Source organism: Prionailurus bengalensis, chromosome B4, assembly GCF_016509475.1.
Source record: "Prionailurus bengalensis isolate Pbe53 chromosome B4, Fcat_Pben_1.1_paternal_pri, whole genome shotgun sequence".
Lineage (NCBI taxonomy): Eukaryota > Metazoa > Chordata > Mammalia > Carnivora > Felidae > Prionailurus > Prionailurus bengalensis.
The window spans coordinates 120,973,559-120,994,124 of record NC_057358.1 but is presented as its reverse complement, the minus strand read 5'-3'; the positions used below and the strand labels follow the sequence as shown (position 1 = coordinate 120,994,124).

At 39.1% G+C, this 20,566-nt stretch overlaps 1 protein-coding gene and 1 long non-coding RNA gene across 3 annotated transcripts in view; one reads left to right on the top strand and one right to left on the bottom strand.

Moving 5' to 3' along the window:
• Window positions 1–9,644, bottom strand: part of NR1H4 (nuclear receptor subfamily 1 group H member 4) — a 75,944-nt gene extending 66,300 nt beyond the window's left edge. For both annotated transcript variants that reach the window (XM_043562302.1, XM_043562303.1), the window contains exon 1: window positions 9,270–9,644. The gene's annotated coding sequence lies outside the window, so the exon portion shown is untranslated. The remainder of the gene's footprint in view (window positions 1–9,269) is intronic.
• The window catches only part of LOC122472581, a 35,966-nt gene continuing 23,013 nt past the window's right edge, over window positions 7,614–20,566 (top strand). The window contains exons 1-2 of the long non-coding RNA XR_006294472.1: window positions 7,614–7,744; window positions 16,840–16,944. This is a non-coding gene — a long non-coding RNA (uncharacterized LOC122472581). The remainder of the gene's footprint in view (window positions 7,745–16,839; window positions 16,945–20,566) is intronic.

Here is a 20,566-nt window from a genome sequence, read left to right as displayed (position 1 = left end):
GAAGTTACACAAGTTCATACAGGATTCTATCATTCTTAAGGCTCTGAGGAGAAAGTATTCCTTTCTGTAAAATGTTTGGGGACTCTGTCAGTGTGGAGCTAGTGGAAATGCTGAGCAACACAATGAGATCTATGTTCAAGAGTACTCTAATGAGAAGGTGGCATGGGCAGGGTAAGCAGTAAAAGAAGGAAATTTTGCTGCTGAAGTGAGATGACTTTATGCTTAGCACAGTGGTGTCTGGATGGATGGAAAGAAAGAGACTTGAATAGAGCAGATATAAAGGAGGGGCGAGGACAGAATGAAGCCTAATGATTCAAAGTTTAAGCCTTGAGTATTTGTGGGAGCAGGGATAAAATGTTTATTTTACTTTATGTTTATTTGTATGGTGCTGCAACCTAAGTCTCAACTTAAGGACCCAGGAATAGTTTCAGAAATGGTATGCACTGTTTGTTTTTAATGTGATAAGACACATAGTGACTGGTAACTTGGACTCCCACTTTCTAGTTATCAATTTTTACTTGTTTAGATACTGCGTGTGACAGGAAGTTCATGGTATGTAGAGCTTTTCTGATGCAGCATAAACCATGTACAAATAGAGATCTTGGAAAGACCCTGTTCCAATTAAATAGCTTTGACTGTGATTTAGAAGAATCTCAGTTTTCAGAAGATGAAGATAAAAACCATTTATATATGTTGGTTCCCTATGAATTCTACACACCCAAGGACACAGTCCTTGGTGACATTTTTCTCAGATGAACCCAGTTGTTGATGACAAAGTATACCTTTTGTTAAAAATGTAAATCATTCTTAAATAGCAGGGAAAAAGTAAACTTTTTCTAGCTATCATTATTTCATGCCCAGGGGAAGCCCTGGATTTAGCCCAAAGTCTGGAAGAATGTTCTTAAGAGAAAGGAGCTCTAACGGGGCTCCTTAAAAAAAAAGAGAGAGATTTATCTTTCCAGGAACTTAGTTTTCCCAGAAGCATTCAAACTTAAGTCATTCTTTTCAGGGCAAAAAATACAAATTTAATTTAAGGTAAATAGATCTTTCTCAAAGTCCACAGAGATTTATAGGACAATCTGTGGCCAGTACCAACCACAGGTCAGGCAGGATGACTGCAAGTCAGTACAGCCATTGTGACTACATTATTCTGAGAATGATGCCCTATAGGAACCAGACCACATTTATTACTATCAGAGTAACTAGTACATATTTGGGGAGATATAGATTAAAATAATATCTACCATACTATGAGTACTTAGTATGTGGTAGCATCATCCATGCTATGTTATCTCATTTAATCTATAATGAGCCAAACAAATATTGACATACACATTTTATAGATGAGAAAACTGAGGTTCAAAGAGATTAAGCAAACTTCTCAAGCTCACACTGCTAGTAAAAAGCAGAATGGGGACATAAACCCACATCTAACTCTAAATTCATGCTCTCTCGTGTACTCTCCCACCAAGACTGTCACTAACCACTTACCAGCCCCTAGTAAGGGTGAATTGGCAGTTCTGCAAGGTCACTTCTGCCTAAGGCAGTCAATGTGTTCATATGCACATATTAATGAAGTAAGCCTATACATGGCTTGCCCATTATATCGTTTCTTCTTTTGTATTTCTAAAGTACCCACTTAAAGGTATATTTCCTTGAGGCATTGTGAACCAAAAGTACTTAAGCCAACCAGACCTCGACAGCCCTTTGAGTTTCTGTGCTCTGGAGGTTACACAATGGTGCCTATAGAGTGGCTGAGTTTGGGGTGCTCCCGGGTGGCTCAGTGGTTTAAGGGTCTGACTTCAGATCAGGTCATGATCTCATGGTGTGTGGGTTCGATCCCCACTTTGGGTTCTGTGCTGAGAGCTCAGAGTCTGGAGCCTGCTTAGGAATCTGTCTCCCTCTCTCTCTTTGCCCCTCCCCCACTAGCGCTCTGTCTTTCAAAAAATGAAAAAATGTTTAAAGAAATAAAAAAAAGTGGCTGAGCTTTATTTTCAGCTGACTATTAAAAGTTGAGGCCCTGAGACCCAGGAACTTGACAGTGAGTACTCCTTCCGTTCTGTACCTGCTCCCTGCTGGTCTTGCTCAAGCTCCAGCCTGGCTTCAACTATCTTCGCTAGCACTAACCTTCAGGAGTCTTTGAAAGCACTCAGTACCTCTTCTTGTCACAGTTGTAACTCTGTCTTTGTGTTTGTGGTGAGTAGTTGTCTATCTCCCCCACTGGACCATCAGCTCCAGGAGAACTCACATTGGATCTCCAGTGCCTAGCAGACTGCCAGGTATGTATTAGATACAAAATAAATACTTACTGATTGAATGAATTAGAGGGTGGACAAATTAACTGCACACACATATGAAAAAATGAATAATATACCTTAGTAGATAACCACCTTTAGAGTCCATCTTGTTTGGGCCACAGGACCATTAGTGAATAGAAATGTACAACAGCAACACACATAGAAACTTAAGAAGGATTTTTTTTTTAATCACATACAAAACCTGACAACTAAGGCTGCTTTCTCCCAATGAAGCCCTCATTAGTGAACTGTATCCATTCTTGTTGGAAATCTCTTAACTATTTTAAATGCGAATTGACCATCCCATAAAATAGTTTTAATAATCCTCCCAAATCTCCTTTTGTTAATTTCTCTTCCCTCAGAATTATCAGAAATAGTTTTGTGTCTTCTTAATGTTTACTCTTCATAGTCAAGAAAGCTGTCTCTTTTCCTCCATAATCTTCTATAGTCAGAATGGTCAAGAAATTATTTATGCTTTCTCTATTACTGACCTATCATCTTTTTTCCCAAATAGTTCATTAGATCTCCTAAAATTTTATGATTATTACTTATGTAAATTATTTGTTATTTGTGAAAGTAGACACTATACATTCTTCCATTCTACACTCCATTTTGCAATGTTAGTTTGCCACTACCCCTCAACAGATGAAGTCTATTCTCCAGCTCTCGAACATGAGCTGATCTGGTACCTTTCTTGACAAGTAGAATGGTGAACACAATGCTATGAGACATCTGAGTGAGACCTTAAGAGAACTTTGAGCTTCTTTTCCTCATCTAGGAATGTTGCCCTGAGAGTGGCACACTATGTATAGATGCCCTCAGATACAAAACCTTTAGGACAGAGAAGTCCAGATATCCTAATTGTCCCAGCTGACAGCCACATCAAAACTATAGGCATATTTACAAGGCCGTCTTGGACCTTCCCTTCCAGTTGATCTTGTATCTGAATAAGCCACATGAGTAAGTCCCTGCAAAAATGGCAGAGAACCTACTCAGCTGACTCATAGAAATATGAGAATTAATGAATCATTATTCTTTTAAGTCAGTATGCTCTTGGGTAGCTGTTAACAAAGAAAAAAATAACAGATATAGAAGCAGTACCTGTAAGAGGGAGGATGTAAAAACAACAACACAAAAAGGGCTAAAACGTGTGGCCTTGGCTTTGGGATTAAGGGTTGGGCAGAGCCTAGAAGGGCAGTAAGGAGACTGATTTGGAAATTGGAAGAACAGTGAGAAAATTACTATAAGAAACTGCAAAGGGGATGGATCACTTTTTATAGTCATGAAAAAATTGGCAACACTGTCACCTGTGGTAACTTGGGAGATGGAGAGTTTTCTAATAAACTTGTGGACCTGATTGAGGAGATTTCTAAGGAGTATGATGAATGTGTCAGTTGGTGTTTTTAGCTATGCATGATAAGGTCCATAAAGAAAGAGATGAATTAATGAAGGCACTGTTCATTTTCAAGTAGAATTTAAAGTAAAACGATGCGTTCAAGACATGCTAAGTTGAAAAGTAAGACTGTTTTGCATTTTTGGTCTCTCCATATGGCAGAAGATTCTCAAGTAATAAATAGACAAAGGGTAAATATCAAATCATGGGTGTGGCTGTAAGATCCTTGCTAAGAGTTCAAAAAATTTAAGGAGGTGCCTAATAGATATTCACATCTAGGTAAAAAGGCATTCTAGGTAAACGGGCATAATCCCGTTATCTCATAGCATTGTTCCACAATCACTTGACATGTCCAAAGTAGAAAGAAGTCTGTCTCAAAAAATTATGGATGTAGGTTTTCAGGCACAGAGTGAGTCCTAAAAAGGCTCATAATAAATCCATAAAGTGTTATGCAAATTGCTCTAGTGAGACCAATGCTATCTTGAACCAAAAGCTGATTTTGCATTTTTTCCCATTATTGAATGAAGTCTATTCCATCAAGTCTATTTCATCACCCCTTTAATGAGCTGTTATTATTACAAATTTCTTTGACCAATAGAATTGTTTGACTTCTGAGGCTAAGCCTCAAGAGACCTGTGACTTCTGTTTTCACCCTCTTGGAATGATGGGCTGAGGCCACCATGCCATAAAGAGGCCAGGAATAAAATGTTCCAGGAGAAAGTGACTTGGTCATTCTAAGCATCCCAATCAACAGCCAATATCAGAGACTTCAGTCATGGGAGTAAGACCTAGTTTATCTTCCAGTTGAAATCAGTTGCATGATTGAGCCCAGGAAAAACCAGCAGAAGAATCACCTATCCAACCCATAGAATTATAATAAATAATAAATCATTATCTTTTTCAGCCATTAAGTTTTGGGGCAGCTTGTTACACAGTATTAGATAACTGATTATAATCCCCCAAATGAACAATATGGCATGCTGGCTTTTGTCTCACTGGTATCTAAAGAAAATGAGTATTTCCTTTAAAGTAATATATTTACTCTTGGGGCACCTGGGTGGCTCAGTCAGCTGAGTGTCCAATTTTGGCTCAGGTCATGATCTCACAGCTCGTGGGTTTGAGCCCCACATCAGACTCAGTGCTGACAGCTCAGAGTCTGGAGCCTGTTTCGGATTCTGTGTCTTCCTCTCTCTCTGCCCCTCCCCTGCTTGTGCTCTGTCTCTTTCTGTCTCTCAAAACTAAATGTTAAAAAAAATTTTTTTAAATAAATAAAGTAATATATTTACTCTTTAAAAATGGTATCTCAATGTCAAGTTCCAATGTCAATGCCAAGTGAATTCATTTACTCACTTATTTATTCAGCCAATATACATTTATCAACCCTGTGTCAAGCATCAGATATAAAGACAAAAAAAAAAAAAAAGAAAGAAAGAAAGAAAAATCATGATCCTTCAGGAAGCTTAGTATAAACATCAGTCAAGGAAACCCAATTAAAATAGTGTGGGGGCTGCTATGACAGAGGTAAGCATAAGTCCCTTCAGGAACATAAACAAGGACATTCATTTATTCAACATTCATTAATTCTCCACTATGTATCAGACTTTGATTTAGATCTTGGAACTAGAGTGAAAGATGAGAAAGAAAAAAAAATCAGTACATTCTAGTGCAAGAGATGGATAGTTTGAAAATAAACAAAAAGTGAGATTTCTACTAATGATAATAAGAAAATAAAGGGGACAAGTGATAGCACGATGCCATCGGACCCTGTTTTGGACAGTGGGAACCAGGAAGAGCTCTCTGAAGAGTGGAAATTTAAGCTGAGAAGTGGAGGATAAGCAGCAAAGCTCCAAGGCAGAGTGGTCAGCAAGTTCTGAGAGCCAGGCTCAGGATACTGGAGGACAGCAAAAGCCCAATGAAATGAGTGAGCAAAGGGAGAGAACAGGAGGTGAGGTCTGAGAGAAGACAGCTTTCATACGGCCTTGTTGACTGTGGTGAACAGTTTGGATTCATTCTAAATGGGAATCACTGGTGGGTGTGAAGCATGTGACTAGGAAATATTTCTGAGGGTGGAGGGCTGCCTCTTGAATTTAATCCTGAGTGGGCACTAGACTAGGAAGAAGGCATGCAGTGGGGATGGCTATAGGAAGGGAAATAGCATGCTGTGTGCAGCATTGCAACAATGCTAGTGGACTCAGCTGGCATCAGTGGGGGAAGAATGACCTACCTCTTCAAGACATAGTGTCCAGAAAATTGACAATTCCTTTGAGGGAAAAAAAATTAAAGCTTTGTACTTTGTATCATGCTTACAAATAAGTCTCGGGTGGATTAAAAACTTTAAAATTATAAAATTATTGAGAGAAAATATAGGAAAACACATTCATGAGCTTTATGAATGTAGGGATTAAGGAGAATCTATTAAATAATAAATAAGTAGCAAAAGAATAAATTTGACTATTTTAAAAGAAAAAAGAAAGAAATCAAGACACCATAAACAGAGTTAAATTTAGGAAACAAACTGGGAGAAAATGTTTACAGCATAAATAGCAGCCAAAAATTAGTCCAAACCATACATAAATAACTCTTATAAATAAAAACAGAAAGGATAAACAATCCAAGAAAGAAATTGGCAAAGGATATAAAGAGGAAAATTCACCAACAGGAAAACAAAAATCCATAAACATACAAAACATCTGAAATTAATTAGAAAAATGCAAATTAATGTAACTAGACAGTGTTTCCACCTATCAGATTATCAAAATATTTTGATAATATGTATTTTCACAGACTGCTAGTGAAGGCATAGGTTTTAGTCTTTTTGGAGGGCCCTTGAGCACTGCATATTAAAATAAAATACAATTCTAATACTTAAATATGGCTCCTGGATAAACCTTTGCACACGTGCACAAGGATGTTCATTGCAACATTGATTCTGTTTAGAGTGGGAAGTAAAATCTCAAAGTTTATTAGAATTTTATCTTGAAAAATAAAAATTAATCAAAATCTATATTGCATTCACACATATTAATTTTTAGTCACCAGAACCCTGTTGTAATACTTGGACCTAACAAAGAAAAAATATGTTACTCTTTCTATGCATTATTTCACTTTGCAATCAAGTTGCATTATATTATTAGCACTATATTGACACAAATTTACAAAAAGAGAGAGGATAAGAATAGAAGAAACTCCTTTATTACAAAAATTGGAAAGGGGCAAAGTGAGGGAGAAACTAACTGCCTGTGGAGGGCACAGGGATTAGAGAATGATAGCGTAGGGAGAGAGAAGACAAAGATGGGTTGGTATTTTTATGTAGAGACAACGTTTGCCTTCCCATGCAACTAGGTAACTAAAAAACCACTCGTATAGTATGTGGCCACATCTCCACTGGCAGGAAATAACACCACAATAGGAAATAACTGGGAAAAAGAAAATTGGTCCTATTTCTTTTGGCCCCTTCATAATCTATGTTGCTAGGATGTAAGAGGAAAATGAGACTATTAGTGAAATGAAGGGAAAACTCTTCCTATCAAGAAAAGAACACATGCCTTCATGTTTTCCTTTATTCATTCGCCTGAGGACAATGTGAGCCTTTTAAAATCTATCACATGGTGATGTGTATTCTCCAGGCTTTCATAACCTGCAGACTCTATGAACCAATAGCAGTGCTGAGCTCCTCTTGGACATCCCTAATCACAGCACCATGGTGGGTTCACGGAGTCTTTAATTAAGATACTCTTAACTGAAATCTCCAACCAGCATTCCCAGACTGACCTCTGGGTTAAAGCAAATAGTGCTGAAACTTTCCACTTCCCCTACTCATGGTGTAGTCACTAGAAAACACCCTACGAGGCTTTGGGAATCTTCACAATTGTGCTATGGCTAACGCATCACCTCTGTCAGCTGAATTGCTTTCAAGCAGATCCTCCTCCTCTCCCATAATTCCAGATTTCAAGTTTTCCCAGCCTCCAACAATGTCAGGGTGGCAAGGAAAGGACTTTGGAGTCAGAAAGACTCCATGTTCAGGACCTGCTACTTCCTAACCATGTCATCGTGGGTAAGTTATTTGTCTTCTTTCATGAGGCACCTGGCTAGTTTCAGTTGGTAGAAACGTGATTCTTGAACTCAAGGTTGTGAGTTCTAGCCCCACACTGGGGGTAGAGTTTACTTTAAAAAAATGAGTTGTCCTCTTTGAGCCTCTGTTTGCTCATCTGAAAAATGAATATAAGCCAAAATTCAAGTAGGCTTATTGTGAGATGGGAACAGGCAGTTTTAGTAAAGCCTGTGACCTGTTAGTAGACGCTCAAAGCCAGTTCCATTACAAACTCATGAACACACACACACGTTTCTTTTCCTTTCCTTACAAAGTACTCAGGGCCTCACAACTATAGGGTGTTCCATTACAATCTGACCAGATTTGGGAGGTGTAGAGGTGTGGGAAGACCAGATTACATTACTTCACCTCTCCAACTATGGTGAGAGGGCAGAGGAGCCTAGAGAAAAACACTGCTGCAAATAGTGAGGAAGGGTCTCAGGACAAGAGTGTGTCCCTGGCTGGTACTTATCAGCTACCTTCAAGTTGCATCAGCCACATTGCAACATTCTCAGCAAAACAGAAAAGTCCATGGTGCAAATGGCATAGGTCCATAATTTGGAGTGGGGTAAGGGGAGCAGTGACTCAAAGATGAAAGTGTCTACCATTTCATAAAATCACAGTGATAGTTCCCTCAACATCTTTCTCTACTTCTCTTGTTAATACTGCCAAAGTCCTTCTAAGGCAGTGCCAGTGACACATCAAATTTCTTTAAAACTCAGGTGAGTTTCCCAGAGAAAGAATCCAAAGTGAGTCATGTGTATCCCCTCCCCCCTTCTAAATAAAAACTCAGTTAAAAGAAATGATCCAGGCTCACCTTTCAGTTGCTTAATTCACTGTGGCAGTAAGCAGACAAGGAGATGCCTTGTCTGTAGATTGAAACCTTGGACACTTTTAATATCGAAGTTCTTCCTAACATTTTCCATCTTTTTTTAGTATTTCCATCTGATATTAGTATGATAAATGGAAAGCAGGTTTACAACCGAAATCAAAAGAGAAAGCTTTTAAACCTACTCTTCTCCTAGGAAAAACTTTTATTTTAATTAAGAATGGCTTAAATATTGTCCTGTCCCTAGGTCCCAAGTCATTTGATATTAGCAATATTCCCAGACTCACAGCAAGATCTGATATATCACCAAAATGGAGCATAATATACAGGTCAAATTGTCTATGGAATCAAAACAGAAAACATTTCTGAAATTCACGGTCTCTGGTGATTCTCCTGGGTGACCACAATGTTTAAAAGATATCCCTAAATAATTTGTCAATAAGGTAAGCAACTGTTAGACCCAATAACTCCTGCTGCTTTTTGTTTGTTTTTAGTTTCTGTTTCTCTCCCTTCTTGTTTTCAGGATTTTACATCAAACTCTACTAACTTAGAATTCGTTCATCGACCACACTTCTTAACGTTAAAGAAAAATTTTAAATGATAACTTCCCCTCTGTTGCCTTGAGATAGACACCCCCTCCCAGAGGAATTAGGTACTCACTTGGATTGTCTCAGGTCAGAGATGAACTTTCAAGGCCCTGGGAGGATTCTGAGTCCAGTCTTCCTCCAAATCGCAGCAATTCTGCTACAAATGTTCAGAACCTGGGTTTGCATTGGGGTGAGTCCAGGAGACAGTGGGGTGAGGAGGAGGAGGAAGAGGGGAGAGTTCTAGCAAAAGCTATAGATGATCACAGGCGGCCTTCCGGCTCAGCAGCAACATCTCTTCCTTGGCTCTGTGCCTCATGAACACAGATTAGTCATTAACAATCCTTTCCCTGATAAATGATATAAACATAGAAAGGAACCTTGGGAGAGCCTCGAGATTCCCAGGACAAACTCCCAGAGCCCCAGAGTAGGGAATGGGACCCAGTCAAGGAGCCCTGAAACTTGCCTTTTAAAACATTTCTCCTCAGACTGCCTGCAGGATTCTGAGAACCCAGGTTTCTGCACCAAGGCCTTAAACTGGAACTGTCCTCTCCCCTCCCCCCATCCCCAATTTCTTTTAATAGCTCCACCACCTCGCAGGGACTGAAGTTAGCAACTGAGCCTTCTTGACCCTTCCCTCTCCAGGGCCTCCTATATCAAGTAATAACAGATTCATGTGGATTCTATCTTTGGAATGTCTCTTATTTCCAGCCTCTGCTAATTTGGGCCTACCACAGTCTCCTTCTTGAAGAATGGCACTGGCCTCATATCTCTTTTCCTCTTTTCTTTCTCTGCTTTCCAAGTTGCATAGGGGCGTAAAGCATGGGCTCTGGTCAGATGCCTACTTGTTTGTCACAGCCCTCAGCAAGACACATAGCCTCTCTGAGTGTTAGCTTCCTCATCTGGAAGATGGAAATGGAGTATCTCATGAGCTGTGGTGAGAATTACTTGCATAGTTAAAAATGTGTAAAATGTTTGAAAAAAAGTGCCAGCAGGTGCACAATAAATTTTAGCCATTATTATTTCTTTGCTTTATCAATTGAACTAATATTGATTGGTTGTCTGCATACCCTGTACCCAGGAAGCACCCTGCTAGATGCTCTTCTAATCAAAAACCCCCAATGGGTTTCCATTGACTACAGAATAATTTTAAAATGCTATGGTTTGACATTTAGAACCCCTTCCACCTTCTGACAATCTAGCCCTAATCTATCTTTCTAGCATTTTCTCACATCCTGTCTCTCCATAGACCTTAACTTCTTGCCTACATATGCCAAGCTCTCAGACCTCCATGCCTTTGCACAAGTTCTTCCTTTTGCTTAAATCACCTTCCTTTCATATCTTCATGTCTGCCAGGCCCACCATAATTGCTGTGTTCTCCCTGAAGACAACCCCATTCTTCATCTGTCTCTATGCTGCCCACCAAACCCTCCTCACCCTTTATTTGTAGTTCCCTCAATGTCCCTTAATTCTTCCAACCTTGTCTATTAATGTTGCCTACTTATCTCTTTTACAAGAACAAAATTTCTGAAGGACAAGGACGGTAGCCAACTTGTGTTTGTATCCATCTCTGGTCTTAGCATAGTATCTCTCATGGAAAAACGGTTGCATAACTATTTGTTAGCTAAATCAATGAGTGAGCTGAGAAAAGAACAATTTTCCAAAGTAGCATACCTGTACACACACATGGGTGTGTGTGTGTGTGTGTGTGTGTGTGTGTGTGTGTGCAAGCACCAGTGTTCCTGGTAAAGTTAGTGGAAGGTCTACATTAAAATCTGTTAGGAATGGTAGATTTTACTCCTCTTGTTAAATAAATAGCATGTGTTGGTCCTACAGGTTCACACTCCTTATGCCTGTGGACTCCCTATATACTGAACCATGCCCCCAGACACACCCTTCATCACAAGGAAGAAGAGAAACTTAGCCCTGTAAATTACCCCCTCCCATTTGGAGAGTCTGTGGTGACACTCACCCTGCTCTGCAGCTCTGGCACCCCGAAGGACTCCTGCATGACTCCCAGACCAGTTCTTCATGGATGGCAAGAGCCTATGCTATGATTTCATTCTCCCCAGTAGCAGTGGAAGGTGATGGTGGAGGACACACACTCTGGAACCTATCACTTGTGTCCAAATCTCAGCTCTGGCACGTATGAGCTGTGTGACCTTAGGCCTTAGGATTTTATTTAACATCCCTAGATCTCCTCATCTGTAAAATGGACATATAATTACTACCCACTTCACGGGGGTTATTATAAAGATGAAATCAATTCATATGTGCTACATGCTAGTACATATAGAGAATCTGATACCTAGAAATGCTATCTAAGCATTAGCGATTATGTTTTCCCTAGCATTTCATACTATCACATCTGCCCAGCTGGACTAGAACTGAAGGAGCTCAGGTGTCTTGAGAGTGAAAGGTATTGAGAAGAAAATTTCAGGCAAGGGTAAGGCAGCAGCAAAGCTCTGAGCCAGGAGGTAGCTTGGAGAATCCCATGAAGTAAAAGAAGGCCAGTGTTTTTCAAGAGTATGGAGGACGCATGAAGAGATAGGGGTAGGGGCAGTAGTATGCCCGGGAATGTTTAACAGTCAGCTCTCAGGGAGGTGAGTACATATAAAGACACATCCTCATGTTTCGCCTTTTTAGATATAACAGATGTGTAACATGTTTCACAAATAATAATAAAACATAAAATTTTTGTGTATTGTAAATTCCATGTAGCCAATTGACTCACAGAATGCTTTTAGTTAGCTTGCTGAATTCTCTTGTATTGGTAACTGGTTTCCAACCATGATTTAACAAATGGAACTGCATTCTAGTCCACTGATGCTTTCCCTAGTATATTTGCTGTCATGAAATCACGTGTGCAATGTACTGTTGAACTGTTACCGTCACACAAATTATATTCATTAAACTGCACCCTCTTTCAGCTCCAACATATATGTTGCATCACTTAATCAGTGATGCAAGCAGCTTCTTTGATGAATCAAATAATAGTTTTCAGACATCGGAAGACATTTCTTCATTTTTGGGTGTGTGCTCCTCACAATGTAAAGCTACAAGCATGAGGTGCTTTTAAGTTTAATCTTTACTATTAACATTTTATACCAGCAAACTTTTCTCTAAAGGGCCAAAAAGTAAATATTTTAGGTTTTTCAGCCACATATGATCTCTGTCAGATTTTTTAAAAATATGAAACTTCTTAGTTTGCAAGCTGTACAAAAATATCCGTGGGCCAAACAATCGACAAAGCAACAAATCAAGTCCTGATTTATAGATTTTGCTCATTTCTGTGGTATAAATATTCTCATTGTAGCCACACTATCAACAAGATGTTACTCAACCCAAGGTTGGAAAGAAATGTACAGTGGCACATCATTATTTAGTATTTCCACATTACAGATACAACAGATGGAATTAACCACAAGGGCAGAGATAATTGTAAAATATAGTAAAATAACTAGCATGTGATGAGTTTTGAGTATTTATTACCTCTGTTTTTAAAATGTATTTGATTGTAAGTTTATTTAATTTTTAATAATGGCTATATTTAACAACCAACTCAGAAAGCTCCTGAAAATTTACCAGTTGTCTCTTATGAGCTGGGACAAGCCAACTCAGCACATCACTGGGGGCATGAGGGCTTCTTACATTCAGTCCTTATTAGTTAGAAGCTAGGAAGTATTACCTCCATTTTACAAATGAGGAAACCAAGGCTTAGAGATTCAGTGACTTGTCAAAAGCAACAAAGGTGGGCTTTAAACAGCTTTGTTTTCTTCAAAGCTGATCTAGTTTCTCCTATACTGTATTCTACTACTAAGCCAGGCAAAGTGAGATCAAAATATTTATGAAATGCTTATCAGAACTGGGATATTTTAATTAATTGCTGAATAGAATACAGACGAGGGAAGTCATTAACATATTGCTAGTGATCAATTCTGGTATAGTATTAGGTGTGCAGCAGAAAAACCATTCTGTCACAAAAAGATCTCTATTCATAGAAATTAATATTTTTTGATTAATGCTTTGGCTTCTTTATCTGCTAGAGGATTCCTCCTTTTTTTAATTGAAAATTCCCCCCCATCTACCCTAATGAATAAGTTTCTCACAGATCAAGGATGATAAAAGATTCTGAAGCAAATGGGAAGCAGAACAGGTACACTGTGAATATTGTAGCAAGGGTGCAACCTAACCTAGGGACAGGAGGTGTGTGTGACCGCCACAGTCAGAGAACAGAAACAGGGCACTTAGCTTCACAGGGCAGTGACCACAGTGGGGACACTGAAAAGCACAAAAGGAGAGAAGGAAAGAGAGCATGGATAGTCGAGTTGACCTCTTTCCCCACTGGCTCACTCCTGGATGTGAGTGTGAATCTCTGTCCCAACACTGAACTGGTCTTAGCAGAAGTGTGTGTGCAACAGTCCTTATACTACAGCCTTAAATAACTTCTTTTCTCTGGTTAGGCACCACAACCCTCAAGAAGCTATGCTCTCAAACCCGAGAAAATTTCTAAGACCTAGGACAACATGCTAGGGGCAGTGGCAAAAGCATGGGCTAATATAAGAGTCAGGGACGTAGGTTTGAGTCCTGACTCTGGTTTTGTCATATGACCTTGTGCAAGTCAATCTCTCGATCTTAGTTTTCTCCCTCCAAAATAATATAATAATGGAAAACGATGTCCACAACATAGGATTATTGTGAAAATCAACATGAAATATCGTATGAAAATGCATGGTATAAAAACAGCAAAGGGAAGCAACTGCCAGGCACCATCAGATGTGAAATCTTCTAGAAACTGGAAACCATACAAGAGTCTGACCCATCTCTCTGCCATCACCTTTTTTAAGTGACTCCCTAAAGTCATGGGGTCTACATTGCGGAGATAGCCCTCCTATAGATGGTGAAGAACATAGCTGAACATTTATCTGAACCCAGACAACCAATCTTAATAATCAGAACCTTTTAAAAATAAAATATTCATAACCTGTTTTAAGATGTAATCCATGAGATAGAACATTACTATATTGTACTTAGGAAGTCTCAAGTTAGTTTCTCCATTCATCCTAGATCAAATGCACTTTGCTTTTTGTATCTTCCTTGCCCCCCCCTTTTTTGGAGGAGTCCTTTATTGCTGTTGTTATTGTTTTTAATTCATAAGTAGCAATGGTAATTGTAGAAAAATAGAAAATATATATAATAATAAAGAAGAAAATAAAATTCACTTATATTCTTACAACCTATAGAATCATAGAATATACTATCCATACTGATCTATTTCCTTCTTAACTTTTAATGCAAATAGGTATATCACAACTTCTCATCTCATAAAAATGATATATGGTATATACTGTTCTGAATCTGCTTTCCTTCTTTACTGTATCATAAATATTTTAATATCACTAAATCTTTTACATATAACATAATTTAATGACAACATAATATTCAGTTTATATATATATATATATATATATAGCCCTCAATTGACCAATTGCCTACTGTTGAAACTTTCACTTGTTTCCAATTTTCCTCCATTATAAATAATATTGCAATGATCACCCTTTGTACTTAAGTCCTTAGATTCTAAATCCTTAAAATCCTTGAGATTCTACAGTAAACTTAGCAAACTGATTCCAGAAAGATTGGGCCAATTTATATTCTCCCAATAGGGTCTAAATGTGTCTATTTCTTGCCCTTTGCCAGTAAATGGGGGCCTTGTTGGTTCTTCTCTTTTCCAGAAGAAATGTCCTATGTGATGCCTCCCATCCTCACTTACCCCTCCCAGTACAGAAGCAACATGGACATTGCAGCAGAGTCTTTTGAACTGTGTGACATGACCCATTAGTGGTTCATAAAATCAAGTTAATGGGTCATGACCAGCATTTATTTGTTTTCAATGAAATAGAGCATTTGTTTAAAATAATATAGCAAATATCACCATTGCAAGTAAAAAAGTATGTACCAATTACTGGAGCTTTTGTTTCACTTACACATGTACATGTTGATGAGGCCTAGATTTCAATATAAAACAGTTGTAAGATCACAGTGTGGATCTAACTAAGCACTGGTTAGTCAAAAGATCATAGAATCCAGGCTGATGGGGTATAGATTCAGGGCATAATTTGGTGGGGAAGGAAGCAAAGGGAATAGAGAAAGGACACACATTCCATTCATATTCCCTGGTAGGAAAGCTATCTTTCTTCAATGGGGAGAAAGCTACATTATTAATGGAAATGTGATAGAACTCTCAGAGGTACACAAAATTAGCTACTTAAAAAAGTGTAACATAAGTCATGGTTTTATAGTAGGTGAAATTATAAATTTCAGGGTGGGACAAGTAATCTGTACCTCTCTTCTCCACATATTTCTGTCACATTATGTCTATAGTTTTAGATCCAGGGGCGCCTGGGTGGCTCAGTTGGTTAAGCATCCAACTTTGGCTCAGGTCACGATCTCACAGCTCGTGAGTTGAAGCCCCACATCAGGCTCTGTGCTGACAGCTCAGATTCAGATTCTGTGTCTCCACCTCTCTCTGCCCCTCCCTTGCTCATGATTTCTCTCTTTCTCTCTCTCTCTCTCTCAAACATAAATAAACATTAAAAAAATTTATAGTTATAGATCTGCCTCTGCTTATCCCACCAGTGTTTGGGGGGCAACTCACCTTATCTCTCTAAGCCCCAGCTTTCTCACCTACAAAATGAGGATATTCAACCAGATGACAGCCAAGGGCCCTTCCACATCTGCAGTCCCAGGGATCTGTGCTGTGCTGATCCATTGCAGCTTTCAGTGGCCCATTAACAGGAGCTGTTAATTGCATGGTTGTTCATGAGCATGCAATCTATGGAGTCATACAGGGTCCCTCACTTAGAAGGCCTTGTGCTTAGTTGAATGCTTTATTGTCATTGTTTTGAAAATTCTTAATAATTTTTTGACAAAGGGTCTCATATTTTCATTTCCCACAGAGCCCCACAGATTACATAGCTGGTCCAGTCTATTAAGTCAGACAACATGAAGTCTTCCTGATAGGAACATGGAGTTCTTTCCTCTGGCACTGCTGGGAGCTGACGCAGTGGCTCTCAACCCCAGTGGATAAAGTACAAGCTGCTTAGAGGGTTTATGACTTGCAAAAGTCTGCGGTGCACTACAAACAACACATAAGGGATGCTGTTTAGAACTTTTGTTCTGCCCAAGGCTTGTGTTCAATTGTTCCAGCCCTAGCTGGAGTGGATTGTCCAAACCGCATTCAACTCTTATAAAAAATAGTCTTAAAATAGGATGACCCATTTAATGCCATGTGCCGCTCTACGGGTTAATTGGATGTGAAACATTCACAGCAGGTTCTCAATAAAAGATATAATAGAAAGATGAAGGTCAGTGTTGGGCCTGAGTACTATATTATGTCCAACCTGCATTTTAAACCCAGAGGCTGCTAAAAAGATGATTAATAGGTAGAATAAAGAAAACATTTGAGGGCATGGTCCATTTTATATTTGAAAAGGCCCCCATCTGTTTGGAAAATTCAACTGATAGCTCAGTGGTAAGCTATCTTTCTTCAATAGGGAGAAAGCTACTTATCATCAAGAAGGCATTTTTCAGACTTTTATAATGGTGGTGACATTGTATTTACACTATTCATTTTGTTTTTCCAGGGACCAAATATAGACCATGACAATAGAGCAGCATCAGATATGTTGAAAATCATAATGCTGGTCTCCTTACAAAATCATGATACTGAAACAGAAGAGGCAAACAAGGTACTTAAAATGTCTGTCTTTACACATAGAACAATCATTTATTAAACATCTGGTTTAATAAAGACTTTGTTCAACCTTTGCAGAATTCCCTAATCAGCATGGTCCATGTGAAAATGTTATCTATTTTCTGTACCCTCAAAGCACTCCATGTTCACCCCCCTCCATGCACTTTTTATTCATTATTGCAATTGTTTATTTCCTCATCTGTCTCCTTTACTAGTTTGTAAGCTCTTGAAGGCAAGTCCTGTGGTGGTGTTTTTTTAGTTTCTCGATCTCTAGTCCTCACACAGCACCAAGCCTATTACAGGTGCTCATAAAATCTCTACAGTTAACTAAAAGAATGAGTGGCACATTACATATGAAGAGCTTTTACAAATCAATAAGAAAAAGATCAACAACACAAAAGAAAAATGGGTAAAGTGCATGCAAAGATGATACATACAAGAGGTTGCACAAATGACCGTTAAACATATGAAAAGACTTTTTTTCTTCAAATTTTAAAGTTCTAGTTAGTTAACCTATAGTGTAGTATTGGTTTCAGGAGTAGAATTGAATGATTCGTCACTTACGTATAACATCCAGTGCTCATCACAAGTCCCTCCTTAATCCCCATTGCCCATTTAGCTCATCCCCCCCCCCACCTCCCTCTAGCAACTCTCAGTTTGTTCTCTATTGTTAAGAGTCTCTTATGGTTTGCTTCCCTCTCTTTTTTTCCAACATATAAAAAAGACATTTAAACTCAATCATAATAAGAACCATAATAAAAGACAACAAAGGATATATAAATGGCTGATAACACATAAAAGACATTCATATTCAATCATAATAAGAGAAATTCAAGCTATACTGAGATATCATTTTTCACCCATCAGATGGGCAAAGATAAAAAAGAAGTTTGCTAACATATCGTGCCAGTGAGGATGAAGAAACAAGTACTTTCACATATTGCTGGTGGGGATGTATATTGGTACAATCTCCAAGGAGAACAAATTGCAAGTGTATACAACCTTTTACCCAGTAATTCCCCTTCCCAGAGTCTATCCTAAAAGATACTCACTCAGATGTGTGAAGTGATACTTGAACACAGTGCTAAATTCACCTAGTATGCTCCAGATGTACTGTACTGATGATTAAAATATTAAAATTCTTATTTGTTGGGAAACATAGCTGTCCTGAGCCCACCCAGCTGCCTACTCCTGCCCTGCCCATCCAGCCCCTTCCCCAAACCCCAGACCTTGCTGCAACCAGGCATTTCAAAAGAACAAACTGAGGGTGGATGGAGGAGGTGGGTACAGGATGGGCTAGATGAGTGATGGCTATTAAGGAGGGCACTTGGTGATGAGCCCTGGCTGTTGTATGTAAATGATGAATCACCGAATTGAATTCCACTCCTCAAATCAACATTGCACAGTATGTTGGCTAACTAAAATTTACATTAAAAAAAAAAAAAGAAGTAACACCTGATACTGCAGGGGCCTCCAGGACCATGCTTCAACACTGTGGCCAGCCTCATTCTGATTGATTGGTGCTTGTGCTGTAAGGGTTGTTACATATTTGGATAGCACTCCTATGTCCAAGGCTGTTCCCTGAAGCATAGGATGCAATAGCAAAATTTGGGAAACAACCTGATCAAAAGCTAACATTTATTGAGAGCTTACTATGTGCCACTCACTGCTCAAAGCACTTTACATTGATTCTCATATTTAGTCCTCACAACAGGCCTAGGAAGGAGGTACTGTTATAATTCCCATTTTATAGATGAGAAAAGGAGGCACAGAGAAGTTAAGTAAGTTAACATATAGCCAACATCATATACTAATCAGTGATGAACCAGAACTCTGTCAGGGTAGTCTGATTCCAAGGCCTATGTTCTTAAAACAAAATGTGTTTCAGTAGAGACTGGTGACATTAATTAGGGTATACCCATGGAATAGAAACTTATACAGCCACAGAGAAGATGGGGAAGCTCTTTTTTTTGTAATGTGTATTTATTTTTGAGAGAGAGAGTGTGTAAGCTGGGGAGGGGCAGAGAGAGAGAGGAGGACAGAGTTTCCCAAAAGGGCTCTGCACTAAAGGCAGAGACACTGATGCAGGGCTTGGACTCACAAACTGTGAGTTTATGATCCAAGCCAAAGTTGGTCACTTAACCAACTGAGCCACCCAGGTGCCCCAGGGAAGCGCTTTATGAACTCATAATTGATATAGCATTCAAGCTAAACTACTCATTGTAAAGAAAGTACAGAAAAATGTGTGTAGTACTTATCCAATTTGTGGATACACACATGTGTGTATATGTATTTAGATACATAGACATATATATGTATGTATACATATATGTGTGTATATACACACACACATACACACACACACACACATATACACACACACATATATGCACACACATAAAATCACAAATTGGATACGTAGGATGTGTCTGAAATGATATATAAGAAACTGGTAACACTGGTTGCCTGCTTCTGGGGGACAAGGTATTAGGAAAAATGTTTGCTGTGTGTACTTTTTATACCTTTTGGATTGTATACTATATGCACATACTGCCTGTTTTAAAAATTAAACTGCAAATTAGTGTTTTAAATGAATGATATGTACACAAAGATTCTGAGTCAGAAAGTCAAAAGGGCTTAGAGAGAAATAGGAAGGGTGTCCAGGTGGTCAGAGGTGAATGAGATTACACCCTTCTGGTCATCAGGCAGAGCTGAGCCTTTAAAGAAGGGAAAGTTGTGAGGATATTCGGGGAGTGGGGGAGGGCAGCCTGCTGTGGGGCAGGTAAGGGGCCTGTGATGAACTTTAGCACACAGTGAAGACTGTGTGTCCTCTCTGGATGTGAGTACATGCATAGGAAGCCAAGATCTGGGTATGAAGGGTCTGGGAGGAGCCCCTGAGGTTGAATGCAGATTAGAAATCAGCCTTTTGTTGCCCATTCTAGGGAAGTTCAGGGGAACATAAACTAGAAGTGCCCAAACTTTGTCTTGTCTCACATCCAGGGCTGGTAAGGAGTTAAGCTGTGGAGCCATTCTCAAAGGACTGGACAAGAAACAAAGAAGTAATTGAAGGGTTGGTGGAAAATAGGGCTGAGGAAAAATGGTCCAAGGAGCTGATATTGTTGGTTCTGAAGGAAGACAATTACTGTCCCCTTCTTGACGACACATCATTGTCATTGGGAGGGTGACCAGCTGTTCTCTGTCACCACAAAGGAGACAAAGAGGAAAAGGGTTTCAACTGTAGCATGAGCAATCTAAATTAGATTCAGAGAAAATCTTTCATCAGGAAAAAATTAAGTTGTTAAACACTGAGGGAACAGACTCCAAGAGAAGATATGGTATCACTATCCCTCCCTCTAAATTAGACCTAATAGTGTACAAGCCAAGCTGCACCTGACTCAGTCATCATTTGTGTATCCAGTGTCTTCATCTTAAGCTGTGGGCAGCAACACCAACCTCATAAAGTTGTTAAAAAGGTTAAAAGAGAGCCTGTGTGACCCTGAAGGACCCTGAAGGACAATACCTGCTATCGTTCAGTGTCTACTAACCATGAAACTCTTCAGTGATTTAGATGGTCACTTGGGATGGTCCCTGGTGGTCTTTTGAATTCAAGCAAATAT